Source organism: Camellia sinensis, chromosome 6 (assembly GCF_055761805.1).
Source record: "Camellia sinensis isolate YWXY chromosome 6, ASM5576180v1, whole genome shotgun sequence".
NCBI classification, from domain to species: Eukaryota; Viridiplantae; Streptophyta; class Magnoliopsida; order Ericales; family Theaceae; genus Camellia; species Camellia sinensis.
This window is the reverse complement of record NC_138966.1, coordinates 139,300,177-139,319,663: the sequence shown is the minus strand read 5'-3', so window position 1 is coordinate 139,319,663 and position 19,487 is coordinate 139,300,177. Positions and strand designations below refer to the sequence as shown.

The window sequence follows — 19,487 nt, the reverse complement described above, 5'->3', positions numbered from 1 at the left end:
TACAAATATGTATATATATATATATATATATATATAAGGGAACTCATATTAAAAATTGCTTTGGACCTTGGAAAAGACAGAGTGAGCTCGATTCTCATTATTATTATATAATAAATACTACTTTATTATGTACTTTTATTTTTGGTTTACTATTTTTTAACATAAGATTACTCCTCAATACTTTTAGTTTAAGCTCCTATCATATCATCATATTTATAAAAACAAACCTAATGTGCCAATATTATATGGGAATTGGTATACATTACTAGATTATTATTATTATTTTATAGGGGTAATTACACTTGAGTAATTTGATTTTTTTTTATTATATATTTACAAAAAAGTTAACAATTTTAATTATTAATAGTTATAAAAATTTTCATTGATTTGTAATTATTTTGTTAAAATTTTACTGATGTGATATTTTTTCCTATTTTATGTCACTAGCCATATGGTATTACACTATTTATTTTCATTAATTTCTTAACAATGATATCTAAATATTCAATTTAAAGAGAAATTATGCATGTTTAATTTGTTTTTATTTATTTTGCAATAACGAATAAGAATTTTATATATGTAATAAAATTTATAATATAAAAAAGAAAACATTTTAGTTTAGTCATAAAATGCGATTCTAGAGTGATTGTAATTTTTTTTATATATTTTTTTTGTGCAAATAAAGTGTATGAATTGAAACTATAGAAAAACATTATCAAAGGTAGTATAAAAGTATGTTGAGAATTGAATAAAATTTTGTGAATTCCACAAAACCAAAAATTTGGGATAGGAAACCAACTCAAATATGGAATAAGATACAATATTCTAAGACTCACAGGCTTAGGAATGTTAATCTCATTTCATTCAGTAGCTTAAACAAAGAAAGTTTTTAAGGGTTGAAAGTTGGAAAAAATATAAATATCCAAACAAAACTAAGAAATATAAATATTTTCAGTTGAAAACAAATTGATTAAAACTTCAAAAAACTACTTCTAGCAACATCATCCCAACAAATTGATTAAAACTTCAAAAAACTACTTCTAGCAACATCATCCCAATAAGAAACCATTTCTGTAATAAGTTTAGTCAATGCATACCAAGAATTTACATTAGGGTTTACTAGGACATCAATAACATCACATTCACGAGCAACAGCCACCACCTGTTTGCCAACATTGCGACTGATAAATAGCCCAATAAGAGCTGCTGGGGCACTCTCTAGGCCTTCAGCTACTTCTTCCACGTATGTGATTTTTCCTTCTTTTATGTGGGGCAAGATCATGTCCAGAAACTTCGGATACAGGTGATAGTAATCAAAAACTATAAATCCTTCCATAGGGACTGGTTTTGTGATAAGACAAAACAAGTTGTGTGCACCTTTGGGTTGTTCAAGGTTGTACTGTGAGATCATACCACACACAGCAATGTGACCGCGGAGTCTCATGTTGAGAAGTACTACATCAAGCATCTTTGCTCCAACATTTGCAAAGTAAATATCGTAGAGAATGAAGATAATCAACTTGAAAGGGAATAAAAAAAATACCCTACCAAAAAAAGGTAATTCCAGTTACTACCAAGAAGGCTCTTTCTTAGTATGGCTTGTAAATAGACCAACACTTTTCCGAAGAAATATAACAAAGCCAACTAGGAGTTGTTTGTTAACATTGTCAATTGCTTGTTTTTTGGTAGGTGGTGGGGGCTAATGCATGGTGGGGGAGGAGAGAGTGAAAACTTATTTTGAAAACAAGTGAAAAATCACCTTTTTTTTTTTTTTTTGGTTTCCAAAAAATTGGGAAATTTTAAAATCAATTCCGTTTTTTTTTTTGTTTTTTTTTTAAATGAGAACAATAAACAAACAAGTTATTGTTTTTAGTTTCCAAAAAAATTAAAACAGAAACAGAAACACAGGAAACAGAAGTGTTAACAAACGACCCCAAGGAGCTGAGTTTTGGACACCATCTATTTTATACAAGGCAAGTCAAAAGGTGACTCGTAGAATTTAAAGCTTTATTCATCAAGGGGCATTTCTTGAACAAGGTTGTCCATATTAGTAGCCCGCGCTTCTATCCAGCAATGTACTTGGGCTTTAAATCTTTTAGTGCTGTTATGTATTTCTCTACAAGAACATGACTTGCTAACCTTTTCAGAGCTGCTTCCAAGTCCTTCTCTTCTTTGTAATTAAAAGCTTCATCAAATCCAAATTTGTTCTTCAACAGATCAACCTTGGTTGAAAAATAACTAAAGTACAAAAAATAGAAGAGAGTCAGTGACCACGCCTGCTCTATCCCAGCTTAATATACTTCTTTGCTAAAATTTCTAAATTTGTGATGGCTGCAAACATGCTAGTAAAGGAAAAGGTGTCAGACCACATAAATTGAGCAATCAATATAGTTCTGATTCGACAGCCACTAACTAGTTATTTTAGCATGAATAGCATAATGGAAATGTGGCACTCACTTTTTCTTTGGTTCCGGCACTTCCAACAACAAAGCCTAAGAACTTTGCAAACTGCCCAACAAGCTGACCAACAGCTCCAGAGGCAGCTGAAACGAAAACATACTCTCCTTGTTTAGGAGAGCATACCACATAAAAACCAGCATAGGCTACAATACCAGGCATGCCTACAAAGTGTAGATTCAAAGCAACAATTGAGCATCCAAAAAAAAAAAAAAAAGCAGAGGAGAATTCGATAAAAATATAGGTTCTGCACATCTTATAGAGGAAAGCATGATAACTAAGGTTTTGAAAATTCCAAGCAATACATGCCCTCTGATGGAATGAACTACTGACTGAACTATAGCAAAATGCTTGCCTTTTATGAATTTTCAGCAATAAACTTCATCAATTGTCCAAGTGAGAATACAAAGCCATAGATCTAGATGGGATGGGACAATGAAAAATGTCACCTACTGAATTCACCTTATCCTAAAATCAAGTAAAAAATAATCTACCTTATAACTACTTGAAAATGTCAATGAAAGGTGGCGCATTGGACTTTGAACAAGTGATGTGATTCTACTTCATCAAACCAACATAATGTCCACAAATGGTCATAAGGATTAAACTTACTTTACCAGTTTGCAAGTTCAGCATAATAATCTAGGAAAAAAGAAGAAGAAGAAGAGAGCTTTAGATAGAAATTAGTTGCAAACTAATGCTGGTATGTGTGAAAAAAATGATGTATCTACCAATCGCATTGTATAATAATGTTAATAACCATCTTTAGATCTTTTGCATCTTGAGCATAGTTCTAAATCGCGGTATCGGCTGATGTAACGGTATCGATCGCAGAGTATCGGTATCGGTAGTATCGGCCGGTACGTATCGGGAATCGGGCGTTGCGACCGTGAAATTTTAAAAAATTATTAACAATCCCTCTAAAACTAAATTTTATGCATTTGTTTGACTCTTTTAACTTTAATTTGTTATATTTTAATCAAAATTTCGTTATGTAGGAACATTTTTGACTAATTTTCAACTAAACGATATGTATTTATTTTTGGTATATGTTAAACTTTTAATAAAAAAATTGATTTGAATATTTATTTTTTCTTGTATTGAGAAAAAAAAAATAAAATATATATATATATATATATATGTATATATTAATATAAATAGAGGTATAGGTGTATAAACAAATAAATAGAAAAAAAAAAAAAAAACCTTAAACATTTGAATCTACAAATCCACCATAAACCTATGCACCTCCATGTAGCCAAGTACCTCTCTCTTTTTATCCATCTCAATCTCAGACTCCCAATGCACCTCATATATATCCACTTCAATATCAGGCTTTCATACCATAATACAACCACCTCTCTCTCTCTCTCTCTCTCTCTCTCTCTCTCCCTCCCTCTCTCTCACTCAAAATATTGACCCGAAGTTGTAGAAGAAAAACAGGTGAATTTCATCAAAGAAAAAAAAACAGAGCATGTTTTATACAAAGCAAACAGAGGCAAAACATATATATATATATATATATAAATCGAACTGTTTATATATTTTGCAGGTGCTTTGCTCTATATATAAACAGAGCATGCCTTCTCTATATATAACAGAGCATGACTTTTGCAGGTGCTTTGCTCCACTTTTACAGCTGTTTTGCTTTGCTTTGGTCGATTATTTTTTGCTTCGTACCGGCTGTATCGGAAATATATCGCTCACGTATCGGATTCAGGCCGATACGTAGCGAGAATCGGCCGTTACGGACGCGAAATTCATTCTCACCGGTATACCGGTGAGTATCCGACTCGGTGGTGGCATATTCCGGTACGAATCGGCCGGTACGAAACGTACCGGCCGATATTTAGAACCTTGATCTTGAGCACAACCAGCAAACTACCAGGAATATTGTTCCCAATAAAGTTCATACTATGACTTCCTCAATGTTGAATTGGGATAAAAAACGCTGTTTATTTTGATTGACTAGGAAATTCAAAAGTTATCAAATACTCAAACTCTAGGGGTTAGGCTGTGTCGTCATAATCATAATTCCCTTGATAGGCAGTAGTTGTAATTACAAAGAAGCTCATACACAGACATTATCACTATAATGTATAATAAGGTGATGGGTCGTTTCACACACCAAAATTAAATACTAAACTATATCAAATTCCTTAGAATAATGGTAAGTCTAGGTATCGATCCACAAGGACAATTGAGAAATTAAACTAATTTAATTGTTAAATTCCTAAATTAATTTTGATAAAAAGATTGATTGTTCATAACCTAATAATAATTAAATATCTAGCAATTATAAATAAAGATGAATTTATTGATTTGGGAAAAAATCTAGGGCAATGTGTTCACCACTAGTTATGTAAATAAGGTTTCAATTTGAAATCAATTATACTACGATTTGAACGGAATAATACTTTGCAACTACAAGTTCGAAGCATTTATCAAGAAAATCATCACGTTCAATGTACGGGCATGAACTATCTCAAGTAGTACGAATCGTTCGCTCTAAACTAGGGTAGCGACATGACTCGTCCCTCGTAGTATGGTTCTTCTCATACCTTGAATATGAAAGAATAGAAAACTATTGTATGGAAAAGCATTCAACAATCATAGAAAGCCGAATACTTGAAGAAATAGTGGAAAATATATATATATATATATATGAAACTTCTAAAACACCATACAATTGTTCAAATCTTTACATAATCAAAAAATCAAAAGGAAAACCGAATTACATAGCTAGGGTTTCATCAAAACCCTAGAAAAAAAAAGCCTAGCCACTCATGGAAGAGTGGGAAGAGGTGGAAGAGATGGAACCCTCCATGGGAATTTGCTTTGAACATTGAGAATCACCTTTTCCGAAACCCTAGCCTCCTCTTTCTCTTTCAAAATTTCAGAACCCTATTCCAACCTCTTTTCTGCCTTTTTATACCTCAGCTGTCTTTCAAACATGTTTAAAAAGTGGCATGATTTTTGAGGTGCTGCCGCACGTGTAGGAAAAATGCACTTGCGGGATGAACTTTTCTCCACAAGTCCTGCATTTTTGCTCATTTTATGCTCCCACTATGTATAACCTGATTGACATTAAACAGACATAAAATATATAATTTGACAAGCATGTAAAGTTAAGAGATCCTAATTAACGGCCTCAGTGTTGCACAATTTGGCCTTAATTACATCCCCCAACTTACAACTTGCTAGTCCTCAAGCAAGGAATAAAGAAGGAAATAAATAAAAAAATTAAACAAAATCTAGCAATCTCCTCTTTCATGGGAAGAACGGTCGCATTTAGTATATACAACAAGCCTTTAAACCACAAAGTTATCCCAAGTGGACGAGTAAAGTCTCGTGAGGGTTTCCAGAAATGATACCCACAAACATTATCATATTCACATCTATCCAGCAGTAATCAATCACACTACACCACTCCAGAATTAACTCATGTGTCACTACAGTGGAATGTTAAGACATGATGAGTCATTGAAGACACAGTAGACAAGTATGAAGGAATCTATTGAGTAAAGACCGCAATTCAATATTACACAAATCAAGTTCTATGTACTTGTGAATATTAGTAGAACACATCATCAATAACATCAGTGTAACGTGCAATCTCCATAACTAGTTAACTAACCACTATAATAGCTAAGTGTAACTCTTAATAACCCCCAACATATACATACAAGATTTAAACTTTTGTAACCAAGATTCTCAAAATGTTTTTATTTTTTTTAAAGACTGTGCAATGCTCTGATCCATTAAGCTTTCTAATCAACCCTTGTAGCAAGCATTGGGCCAATGACTCCCAAACCAGATGGTTTTAGGGCACTAGGTGTAAAGACACCCCTACGGGCTTAATAACTTGAGTTAAAAAGGCTACAAATCCGAGCAAGTCTTTTTCCTTATTTTCCTTAACTGTGCAATGTCTAGGTCCTTTAACTTTCTAATTAACCCATGTAGTCAGTATTGGGCCAATGACTCCCAAACCAGACGGTTTTAGGGCACTAGGTGTGAAGACACCCCTACGGGCTTAATAACTCGAGTTAAAGAGGCTACGAACCCATATGTGTCACGTGTTTTTTATTTATTTTTTTTTTGTTTTTTTTGAGAATCAAGGCTAGTCATTTATTCTTTCCTGCAACACTAGCAATTATTAATGATATATTCCAAGGATTATAGTAGAGAGGTCACCGCTATGATAGTGTGTTCATGTGAGTCAAGGCATACTCATGATGAGTGTACTAATATCATATCCACAAACATCTATCTTAATGTAAACATCATATGCGAGTGTTTACCCAATAAACCCTTTTCATACAAGTCTACTATGCTCCCCAATTAACATATGCAAATATCATAACCCTACTAGCAACTAATCAACATCAAGTGAAGTAGTGCAATCAAGTAAAGCAAGTATAAGCATGAATTATGAGCCAAATAGAAATGCAGATAATAAAATACCCTCATCTCCCAACTTGAATATGACATTGTCCTCAATAGAAGAAAATGCTAAGTAAATAGGCAAGAGAGAATATTACCAGAGATTGTAGGTGCACATCCAGGTAGGCAAATAGTAACACACACACACACACACTTTTTTTTTTTTTTTAATTTTTTTAAGAAAGAGAAACAACTAAAAGTAAATACAGAAATAAAAGAGACAAAGAAAATGATAGTCTAGTACTATTGAGAATCCGGTGGTGGCGGTGGGGGGAAATGTTGGGCAAACAAGGCGTTTATCAATGACCGCATCTCGAATGCTTCGTCTTGAGCCTGGGTGCCGAGCTGGTCAAAATGCTGCTGGCTCTATAGCGATCCCGGTTTTCCCTCCAATGATTAGTGTAATCTGGACTTGGTTCCGTGGATGTTGGTTGTTGTGTATATCTTGTTTCCGTCCATCAATACCTTGTATTTGAGTTATAGGATGTTTTGGGCAGGATTGTTACAGGTTGGGTGTGATTGGGAGCAAATGGTTGCTGCCCAGAATTTTTGGTTCTTCGCTCGAGCGAGGCTTTTGTCACTCGAGTGAGATCTGTGTTTTAGTTCCTTCACTTGAGCCAGGTTTCCTTCACTCAAGCGAGTTTTGAGTTTTGTGTCTGGTGGCTCGAGCGAGAACTCTTGCGCTTGATCGTGCGTCTGCGTCTCTTTTTGACTTGAGAGCTATGTTTCTTGGCTCGAGCGAGATTTCCTTCGCTCAAGCGAGCAAGGTGTATGTTTTGAGTTTCTTCGCTCGAGCGAGCATTATGTCGCTCGAGTGTGCTTCTGGGTTGCAGACCTGAAGTTTCATTTTGTTGGCTCGAGTGAGTATTTCTACGCTCGAGCGAGGGTTCTTTGTGTCTGGTCGCTCGAGCGACCAACCTTCGCTCGAGCGAGCCTGTGTTATATCAGTAGGCAGCAGCGGGGAAACACTTCATTTTATCATCTCTTTCATTTTGCAAACCCTAGATCCGAGCTCTCTCTCTCTCTATACACCTTCTCTCTAGGGATTGATCTAGTTCTTGAGTGTTTCTACCCTAAGTTCTTTATAAAAAGAATATAGGGTGGCTTGCGCTTTCTTTTAATCTGAAAATTTATGGATTTAGAGCACTTTGGGTTTTGGTCATCTTCTCCTTTGGTCCTCTAATTTCGAGGTAGGGATATCCTACTCCATCTTATGAGCTTTGTCTTTAGTTTTGGTCATTTTGATTAGTTGGAGTTGTTTGGGTAATTGTTGGAAAAGTTGGGGTTATTGTATAATTTATAAAAGAGGGGTTTTCAAATATTAAAACCCATGTGTATGTGAGACATTGAAAAATGGAATTATTGTTGTTAAATTGGTGAAATCAAACCTTAGGGTTGATATTGAGGATTGGGGCAAAATGCCCTAATTATTGAAACAAATTAATTAGTATAATTAATTTGGGAAAATATGGAATTGAGTTGAAATCCATGAAATTGGGAAATTATGGGATTGAATGGTGTAGTTGGATTAATTTATCATTCACCTATGGAAATGTTGAGATTATATATGTTTAATGCATTTATTGTCTGTTTAGAAATAATTGCTTTGGGCTATCGGTGGAGGATAGTCTTGATTGTTGTAGACACTGTATGATGATTAGGGAAAACCGAAACTAATCACATTGAGAATGTCATTGAATATGACAGTTGGAATAATACATCAAATATGTGTATTGGTTGATTCCCGTATATGATAATTGCTTATATACTTGGAATATGTGTATTGTGTGGGAGGAGATAGGGGATGTACTCCAAGGTTTGAGGGAAGATAGGGAATGGACTCTCAAACTTGCTTGGGAGGAGATAGGGGATGAACTCCATTAATACAGCAAATATGTGTATTAAATTGAAGTGTTGATACAGCAAATATGTGTATCATTTGAAGTATGAAAGTGTTTGAATATGAGTTGTAAATCTCATGTGAAACTGTGAAATATGGAAACGTGTTGATATGAGCCATAGTCTCATTAAATTGGTAGGCCGATTTCTGAGCCATGTATATATATCGGGTTTGTATAAGTAAAGAAAATTGAAATGAAACATGGACGTGATTGTCATGGAACTGGATTGTGATATAAAATGGTTTATGAGTGTTAACCATCTATCAAATGCTATTGTTTTAGTCACTGCTTATATTTGGTTTAGTATATCTCTACTGGGCTTTGGCTCACCCTATATGGGACATCATTTTCTGGTACAGACGGTATGCCACCTCCAAGGACGTAGCTTGGGAGGCTAGAGGCTGAAAGACTTTTTGTGTTATCTTTATGTATTACATGTAAATTGAGCCAATGGCTTACTCTGTTTAAAGAGTTAGTACTCTTCTTTTGTTGTACCCAAGTGTTGACTTGGAAAGTTGTAAGCCTATAGGGCATTTACTTTTGTTGTCAACATGTAATACATCTGTAATAAAGACTCTGATAAATAGAAATATGTTGTATTCTCTTATATCTACGCATGTTAAGAATGTTGGGTTTTATGTATTATTTTGAGGGCGTTACAGGCTCGACTCGCGATATGTATAATAGTCAGTTTGCAGTGATGCAAGTGACTACTAAATGTCGAGCTAGTGGGTGTTAAGCTGGTTGAAAGCCACTTGAGAATAATCCTGATGCGCCTGAAAATCCGTACACAACCCCATGAGGATCTGGTGGTGATCGTGAAGAGTACTGTGGACCTGATCGATAGAGTGCTGAAGCTGTAAGTACTCCTCACGAGTCATGTATAATAGGTCCCCTTGGGGAGGCACAGGGGAGGCAAGAGGAGGTGGTTGGTCGTGGACGGGGTCTTGGGCCTCATCAACCGGGGCACCAACTTTTTATGGGATGCGAGATACGCTATGCTGCCATTCCCATTGCCCGAAAGTCGAATAAGCTGTGTTAATCTCCTCAGTTGAATCAATTGGGAGGTTGTTCAACTCGAAAACAAGTGTGAGTAAGTTGGAAAATGGTAGGGGCCAAGTCAGGTTCTGCATAAGTTGAGGCTGAACGACCTTCTGTAGAAATTTGCGCATATGCATCCAGATGACGTGCGCAAGCGGGACCTGATAACCATGTTAGTAAGCATGTAGGACCCTGACAAACTCCAAGCTGCGCTCAGCTTTATGCCCAACTGGAAGGGCATTCTTATATATCACTGAGTAAATGAACAACAAGCGGCTAGGCAGCGTGCTCCAGTGCAAGCATGTGTAACTTGCGTCACCTAGGGCCCCCGGGAAGTACTCTTGGATAAGGCTGTGTATGGGTTGTCGGCCCTCAACTTCCGGGAAGGCCTCCTTGTCCGTCTTGGAAAAGAACCCTAATGATTAAGCAATCATGGATTTTGTGATGCTGACAATGTGGCCATCAATAATGGTGTAATGACCCCATCACGTGAAATGATTAGCACTTAATTAATTAAGGAAATTTGAAATTTAATTTCCAATTATTCTAATTTAATATGAGATTTATGAAAATTATAGAAACTGATTCGTATGTGATTCTGTTGATAATTTATTTTGGAATTAGAAATTGAAAGCCTAAATGGCCAAAGATAGCACAAATGGTGAATTGAATTATTTTAATTTTGAATATCAGACCATATGGGAGTTTACTTAAATATTTGATTCAGATTTGTAAAATGGAGATTTGATTAATTGGGTCTGAATTGGAGTTAATTAAGTTATGAGAATTGGGAATTAAGATTATAATGAATTAAATTTATTTATGAGGTATTCAATTGAGGTATTCACTTGAGTATGTAATTTATTGGCGACGATTTTGATGTTTAATTTGAAATTGAAGACCTTAATGATTTAACAAACCAAAATTGATGATTGCAATAAGTTTGATTTGATATTTGGAGCCTTTTGAGAGTTTGATTGAAAATTTGATTCAGATTGATAAATTTAATTATAATTACTTGGGCATTAATTGAAGTCAATTGAACTAATTAAATTATGTTGGACTTGTGATTAGTTATGATTAATTAAACTAATGGATAATCAGTGACTAATCTACTCCCACTCAAATTAATTAAAATGAAATGTATATTGAAATAAATTCTAGAACCTTTAAAGCCTATATTTTGTTTTGTTCAACCATTCATTTGTGAGAGAACCATTTTGGACGTAGAGGGAGAGAAAAGAGAGAGGGAGAGAGAGACTTTGTACTGGAACTCAATCCAAGAGTCAAGGAAAAAAGAATACAAGAAGGGAAGTATAGAAAGAGAGAGAAAAAGTCAAGGATTTCAACAAATTAAAGCTATAGGTATGAAATTTAAGCTAAAATCTTGTAGGAAACTCACCTAAAGGTTGAATTCATGAAGTAATTGGGATTAATTACATGAAATTTGTTGGGAAATGTTAAGAAGATGATAAATAGTAAGCTAAGTCCATATCCATGGTTGTATGTCTCATGTTTCATCATTTTGAACTTGGTTTTGAAGATCTTGCATAACATAAGAGTATATATAGATATATACATCTTGCATGTTTTCAAAAAAAAAAATTATGGCTCACATGTTTGATTTATGTTTTGAAAATCAAGAAGAAATAGAATTTAGTTGTCTTAACATGAAATTGAGTTTCAATTGTACATGCATCATGAATTTTTAAGAGATTTGGAAGATCAATTCATGTTTCAGAATTGTGGGTTTGAAATTGGGCTTGATATGAAGAAAATGAATGAAATTTAAATTTGGACAAATATGGAGATAAATTATAATTTATATTTGAGAATAAAAAATTAGTTCGACTTTCATTTGAATTTCATACATTCAAATATTTTGAAAGGGCATTATAAATTCAATTTTAAGTTTCATTAAACAAAGAAAGAATTGAAAGATGATTTTTAAATATGAAATCCAAGGTTTAAATTTGAATTAAAATCATGGAATTAGCTTTAAATACATGAATTGGGAATGTTTTTGTATATTCGAGTGAGTCATGCATGAATTTGGAGCCTTGGTAATGTGTTTTGAAGTTTAAGCAACATTCTGGAAAACCCAAAGTTTGTCATCATCGCTCGAGCGAAGAAATTGTCGCTCGAGTGTAGAATGCAAGCAACCAGTCTTTTTGCAGACCAAGGGGTTCGCTCGAGCGAGCAATGCTGCGCTCGAGCAAAGAGTCCTGTTTTAGAAAATTGTGAAAAGTAGTTTCATATTTCAATTTTTGTTCTCTTTCACTTCCAAGCATTCTTAGGCAAGAATTATGACTCAACAAGATTAATAAACTACCAATCAACATAAATTAATTGGTTAAAGGATAAGTCATTGACTTAGTAATTATTGATTAAGAAGCCAAGTAAGAAATTTGTTTATTTAAAAAAGAATAATTTAGTAATGAAAGAATATGTGAAACGAGAACCCGATTCATTTGAATAAAGAAAGAATAAGCATAGTAAACCTTCGGATTATTTAGACAGAAGACAAGAAAAGTCAAGTTTGATCAAGGAATTAATATTGTGTTTTAATGTGTATATGTTATGGGTTTATGTAGGTCACGCGCTATCTTTTGCCTGATCTATCTGATTTGTGTATATTATTTGATTATCTGATTTGCTAGCGGAGCCATCTGCAAGTAATAACTCCGTAAAGTTATGTTTAACTTTAATTATTTTCTGATGCTATGAAATGATCAATTTTCTGAAATGCGATGTTTTGTATGAATGAATGATTGTCCAAATTTTTGAAATGTATTTGTGGCATCCTTAGCACAAGGCCCTTGCCTGGGGGTAACAATACCGTGCCTTTTAAGCAAGGCCCTTGCCCGAGGGTAATAATACCGTGGTCTCATAGGCCTTGCCCCGAGGTAACAATACCGTAGTTCAAGCAAGTTATAAGTTTCTCGATACCGAAGGTTCCTTATGGAACTAACAAGCAAGATAACGCTAATGGATGTACCATGTATGATTAAGCATAAACTCTGATTTCTGTATATGATTTAATATGAACTTGTTTCTGATGGAAATCTGAATATGCATAAGACTCTATTTTTAATAAGAATTTGTTTTTGATATAAACTCTAATTCCTGACTCTGTGATAGATATCATTCATTAAAATCCTTTACTTTGTTATTATTCACTGGGCTCCAGCTCATTGTATTATTTATGTATGTAGGTGATCAGGCGCATGACCAAGCTTAGAGGCGTCTGCCTGGAATATGTTTTTGTCAGCCAACTTATGTGCCTCATGTGGAGGTTCCGCATATGTTAAGTGGCTATGGCTATGTGATTTAAAGTTTAAGTTTTGTTGTCTTGTTTGGTTAAACAAGTCTCTGTGTATTTTGTAAATAGGGCTAAATCCCTTTTTGTCTAATCCGTATATATATGATGACATAAGGATGATGTGTATATATGTATATAAAAAGTTTAAAATTTTTCTGTCTCATATATGTCTGCACAGCTCAATGGACGTTGTATATTTGTTATTGGCTTCCGCTAGCCCCTAATTTTATGTTAATCTGTCTCAGAGGCCTTCGGTAATGGCAGGATTACTGGCCGGTTACGATGCTAAACCTATAGGGGCGGGTTTGGGTCGTGACAAGTGGATAATAGTCCTACTTCAGTGAGTGACTTGTACATGTTCTGGTAGAATAGCCATACCAGACGAGGATAAGTGGGCACCATAACAGTGCAAAGGCCCAACTTTTGCCGGAGACGGAGCTGCTCAACGGCCCAAGAAGTGACTGGGTCATGCTGAAAATATGTGATATTGAACTGTGTGAGCTTGTGAAGCGGGCGTGAAGCCCACTCCGGTCATGGCAACTCAATCGATAGTGGTGGCGAGGATGGTGGTGACAGTGGCAGCAGTGGTGCTAAGGAGAACGAGCCTCTAGCCTTTATGGAGGCCCGGGTGGATAGCTGTCTATTCATATCCTACACACACCAAAAGCAAATACACACATACCCGTGGAACCAACATGTGAATAATGTAAGATATTAAAGCACAAGTCTACCCATTGATGTACCACATGCAATTCTCATCGTTTTTCTTTTCTTTTTTTTTAAATTTTTTTTTTAAATAAAACCTAAAATAAAATTAAATAAACTAGACACATTAACATGTTATGTAAACGTTGAATGATTAAACAAATAAAAATGAACTATAATAACAAGTAATGTATTAAACTAACAAAGAATAATGAATTAAGGAGTAGATTTTTTTTTGAATAGATAAATAAATAAATTGAAATAAAATACGAATAAAAATAAAAATAAAAATAAAAGAAACAACAACCAAATTAGTATACTACAACTAGTTATAGGCATTGATATTAAACTAACTACTGAACAACAGTACTATTTTATTTAAGTAACTACTGACTAAATAATTAAAACTAACAGAACTAAACTATTTGAATGAACTAAACTAATAAATAAATAAATAAATTAAAAGACACAATAGATTAACTAATAAAATAAAGCATAAAATAGGCTAAACAATTTTTTTTTTTATAATAAATATCTGCACGTGCGCAGACAGGGGCTGCACGTGCAGAAGTGCACCATCTAGAAACGTTTTCAACTTTTTTTTTTCTTTGAATCTGTACAAGTTAATCTACCCCTGCATGCAACTATAAGTGGAACTATACAAATCTAAACAAAAAGATGGATTTACCTAAAAATAGTGAAGAAAGAGAGAGAAAGAATAGAGATTCGCCGAAAAAAATGGTGGTCGCCGAAGATCCGACGGACAGAGAGGTAATAGGGCGCCGGTGGTGAGGCTCCGGTGGTAGAGTGGTGGTGAGAAGAGTTTGAGTGAAGGTTGGTGATGGTGGGAAAAAAAAAATGAAGAAAGTTGATGGTGGTGGTGGGGTTTGATTGAAAGAGAAAGGAGAGGGAGAAGATGATAAGGTAGAGAGAGAGAGAGAGAATATGAGAGGTAGAGAGAGAGAGTGTATTTGTGAGAGTGATGGGAGTGGGTTAGGTTTTCGTTAAAATCAAATTTTTTTTTTCAAAAACAAAAATAAAATAAAAAATAAATAAAATAAATTGAACAAAGAAATATGATTTTTTATTTTATTTATTTATTTGTTTGTTTTATTTTTTATTTTTTTTCATTCCGCACCATGGCACCCACTTGCATATAGAGCAGGTGACAGATTGCGTAAAGGAAACTTCCCGTACGTGCAAGGCCTAAGCTACATGTGCAGTGTTGGTGCCACACCACCTACCGCACTTGTTTTTAAAGTAATAACAAATTTGGGGACTGGAGTTTTCATCGCACATGCGGTGGGTTTTGCCGCACGTGCGGGTTTTTTTTTTTTTTTTTTGAAGAAAAAAATTTCTGAACTCAAGAACCACCCAAAACATTTCAAACCATTTCTACTTGCAATACACATCCGAAATAAAAATATCACTTTGAAAATATTGGAATGCTCAACAGAGCTATAATCTTCATGCGAAAACCACGGATACTACTTTTCTCCCTAACAGTGTTTGTAACTTTCCCTATTCTCCAACAAGGTGACTGACTAGGTTGACTCGATATCCAGAATCGAGGCACATAAAGCTAACTCGACCTATGGGGCTACCATACAGAGTTCAAGCCAGGGTGGTTTTGAAGCAATCTCCACACCCCTGGGCATTTAAACCGAACTCTAGTCTAAGTTGGTGTCCTAGGAACTCACTACAAACACAGTTAGGTGGCTATATTAGACCGTTAGATGTCGTTCGGGCACAACTAACACCAAAGGAATCACATCTTTAGAAGATTTAAAATCTCTTAGATGTCACATAAAGCACAACAAGAATAAATAAAAATAGAATAAAATAGAAAGGAAGGAAAAGATAACAAGACATTAATCTCTCAGTCAAAGTAAAAAGGGTCCATCAAAGCAATGGACTCAATCATATCCTCATTCCTAATCCCCTCTATATATGGCTTCAGTCTTTGGCCATTCACTTTGAAAGTGTGCCATTCCTTGAATCTTGCACCTCAACAGCGCCATAAATAAATGCCTCTACAACCACAAAGGGACCATCCTATCTTGATCTAAGCTTACGCGAAAAAAGTCTCAATTTTGTGTTAAAAAGCCATACTTTTTGGCCGGGTTGAAAGGATTTTCTATTAATGTGCTTATCATGGAATTCCTTAGTTCAAGTTTTAAAAATTTTTGAACTCTCATCTGCATCATTTCGAATTTCCTCTAACTCATTAAGTTGCAATTTTTGGTTGAGCCCAGCCGCGGCCATATCAAAGTTAAACTTCTTTATGGCCCACAATGCTTGGTGCTCAAGTTCAACCAGGATGTGGCAAACTTTGCCAAACACCGCTCTATATGGTGACATCCTAATGGGTGTCTTATAAGCAGTGCGGTAGGCCCATAATGCATCAATCAAGCATTTTGACCAATCTTTCCTATATGGCCTCACCGTTTTCTCTATTATGTGATTCACGTCCCTATTAGAGACTTCCATTTGGCCACTAGTTTGAGGGTGGTATGGAATGCCAACTTTATGAGTGATAGAGTATTTCTTAACTACCAACTCAAAGAACCGGTTACAAAAATGCGTACCCTGATCACTTATTATGGCTCTAGGAAACCTCAAACGACTAAAGATGTTTTCATGCAAGAATTTGATTACTACTTCATGATCGTTTGATCGGGTAGCTACTACCTCCATCCACTTACACACATAATCCACTGCCATGAGAATATACTCAAACCCGAATAACGATGGGAAAGGGCCCATAAAATCAATCCCCCAAACATCAAAAATCTCTACCACAAGAATAGGGGACATTGGCATCACATCACGACGAGATATCGAACCTATTTGCTGACAGCGCAAACAAGTTCTACAAAATTGATGGGCATCTTTAAAAATAGTGGGCCAATGAAACCCGCTTTGTAAAATCTTGGTAGCCGTTTTATGCCCACTAAAATGACCACCACATGCAGAAGAATGACAAAATGTAAGAATGCTATGCACTTCACTCTCCGACACACATCCATCGGATCACTTAGTCGGAGCAATATTTAAACAATTCCAGATCCTCCCAAAAATAATACCTGACCTGCAAAAAGAATCGGTCTTTGTCTTGCTTAGAGCAATTTTGAGGAATTTTCCCAATGGCCAAGTAATTCACAATATGTGCAAACCACGGGGGGCTCGCTCGTGACACCACAAGAAGTTGTTCGTGCGGAAATGAATCATGCAAAATTAAAGGGTCACTAGTATACGCGACAAGGACTCGGGAGAGGTGATCCGCCATCACATTCTCATATCATTTCTTATCTCAGATCTTTAGGTCAAATTCATGAAGAAAAAAAATCCATCTAATTAACCTAGGTTTGGTCTCTTTCTTTGATAGTAAATACCACAAAGCGGCGTGATCAGTAAAGACTATGACCTTGGAACCTAGGAGATTTTACCAGAATTTATCTAAGACAAAGACCATAGCTAACAACTCTTTCTCAGTGGTAGTGTAATTCAATTGTGCATCTGAGAGAGTGCAACTAGCATAGTATACAACATATGATGCCCTATTGACCCTTTGGCCCAACACAGCCTCGTCAGCATAATTTGAGGCATCACGTATGATTTCAAAGGGAAGCGACCAATCCGGTGATTTCATGATTGGGGTGGTAGTAAGGGTCGCTCGTAGTGTTTCAAAGGCTTACAAACATGTCTCATCAAAGATAAAAAGGTGCGTCTTTAGCAAGTAAACTACACAGAGGACGTGATATATTACTAAAGTCTTTGATTAACCTACGGTAAAAACCTGCACGCTTTAGGAAAGACATAATTCGACGCATAGAATTGGGTGGAGGAAGGCTTGCAATGAGGTCAACCTTAGCTTTGTCAGCCTCGATGCCTCGAGGGGACACAATGTGTCCCAACACTATACCCTCACGAACCATAAAATGGCTCTTTTCCCAACTCAAGATCAGGATTGTCTCCACACAACGAATAAGGACTTTGGTTAAGTTCTGGAGACATTCCTCAAAAGATGGCCCAAACACGAAGAAGGCATCCATGAAAACCTCTAAAATTTTCTCTACCATGTCAGAGAAAATGGCCATCATATACCGTTGAAAAGTCGCTGGTGCATTACATAGCCCAAAGGACATGCGTCTGTAAGCAAAAGTGCCAAAAGGGCAAGTGAACGTGGTCATTTCTTGGTCAGCGGGGTATAGTGCGACTTGATTATACCCCTAGTAGCCATCAAGAAAACAATAAAAATCCTGCACCACTAATCTTTTAAGAATTTGATCAATAAATGGCAAAGGAAAATGACCATTCCTAGTCATGGAATTCGATCTCCTATGATCAACACACACTTGCCACCCAGTAGTGGTTCGTGTGGGGACCAACTCTCCTTGCTCATTCTCTACAACATTGATGCCCTATTTCTTGGGCACCACTTGCATGGGACTCACCCACTTGTTATTCGAGATGGGGTATATAATACCCGTATCCAACAATTTTAACACCTCCTTTTTCACAACCTCCTTCATGTTGGGATTAAGTCTTCGTTGCATTTCACGAGAAGGTTTAGCATCCTTTTCTAGATGTATATGATGCATGCATACGGAGGGATCTATCCCTTTCCAATCGGCCACCGACCACCTTATAGCACTCCAATGTGTCACAAGAACACTTATTAATTGACTCTCTTGCTCTGCAGTCAAGTCAGATGCAATGATGATAAGTAAAGTATCCTTAGGCCCTAAAAATGCATACTTGAGTGTGGTCGGGAGTGACTTCAACTAAAGTGTAAGCGGTGTGTCTAAGGATGGTATGACAGGCTCTCTAGACAGAGGAGGAAGGGACTCAAACCGGGCTTTTCAAGGAGGAAAATCCAGTGTAGAAGAAGAATTAAGTAAGGCATTCACCTCCTCAATTGACCCATCAATATCAAAATCCTCGAACCCAAAATGAGCTAGACAAGCCTCTAGAGGGTCCTCTACAAGAATGGAGGGTAAAGCCTCCTCCACAATCCCATCCATAACATCCACAAATAAACACTCCTTTCTCTCATAGGGTTATTGGGATGTTTGGAAAACATTGATTTTCACTTGTATATTCCCAAATGTAACTTCCATAACCCCAGCACGACAATTTATGCATGCATTGGCCGTAGCCAAGAAAGTTCGGCCTAAGATCGCTGGGATTTGTTTCCTAGAGCTGGCTACTGGTTCCATATCTAAAACCAAAAAGTCAACAGGAAAATAAAACCTATCGACCTTTACTAACACATCCTTAATCATGCCACGTGGCACTTTAAGGGACCGGTCAGCCAATTGGAGAGTAACAGTAGTGGGCTTCAACTCGCCAAGCCCGAATTCTTCGTACACAGAGTATGGCAACAAATTGACCCTAGCCCCTAAATCTAACAAGGCCTTACCAATGAAATGGTCCCCTATAATGCATGCAATGGTTGGGGCACCCGGGTCTTTAAGCTTAGGGGGGGGGTGTCATTCAACAAGATAGAGCTTACTTGCTTTGTAAGTATGACCTTTTGGGACATGTGTGTCCTAGATTTACACTTTTGGGTACAAAGGTCCTTCATAAATTTAGCATAGGAGGGTACTTTCTTA

General features: G+C 36.1%; 1 pseudogene across 1 annotated transcript in view; it reads right to left on the bottom strand.

Moving 5' to 3' along the window:
- Window positions 1-1,018: 1,018 nt before the first annotated feature.
- The window catches only part of LOC145793626 (2-alkenal reductase (NADP(+)-dependent)-like), a 103,269-nt pseudogene continuing 84,800 nt past the window's right edge, over window positions 1,019-19,487 (bottom strand). Inside the window, exons 3-5 of the transcript XR_014333901.1 lie at window positions 2,458-2,621; window positions 2,140-2,222; window positions 1,019-1,544 (exon numbers count right to left, since the gene is read on the bottom strand). The product of XR_014333901.1 is annotated as a 2-alkenal reductase (NADP(+)-dependent)-like (transcript). The remainder of the gene's footprint in view (window positions 1,545-2,139; window positions 2,223-2,457; window positions 2,622-19,487) is intronic.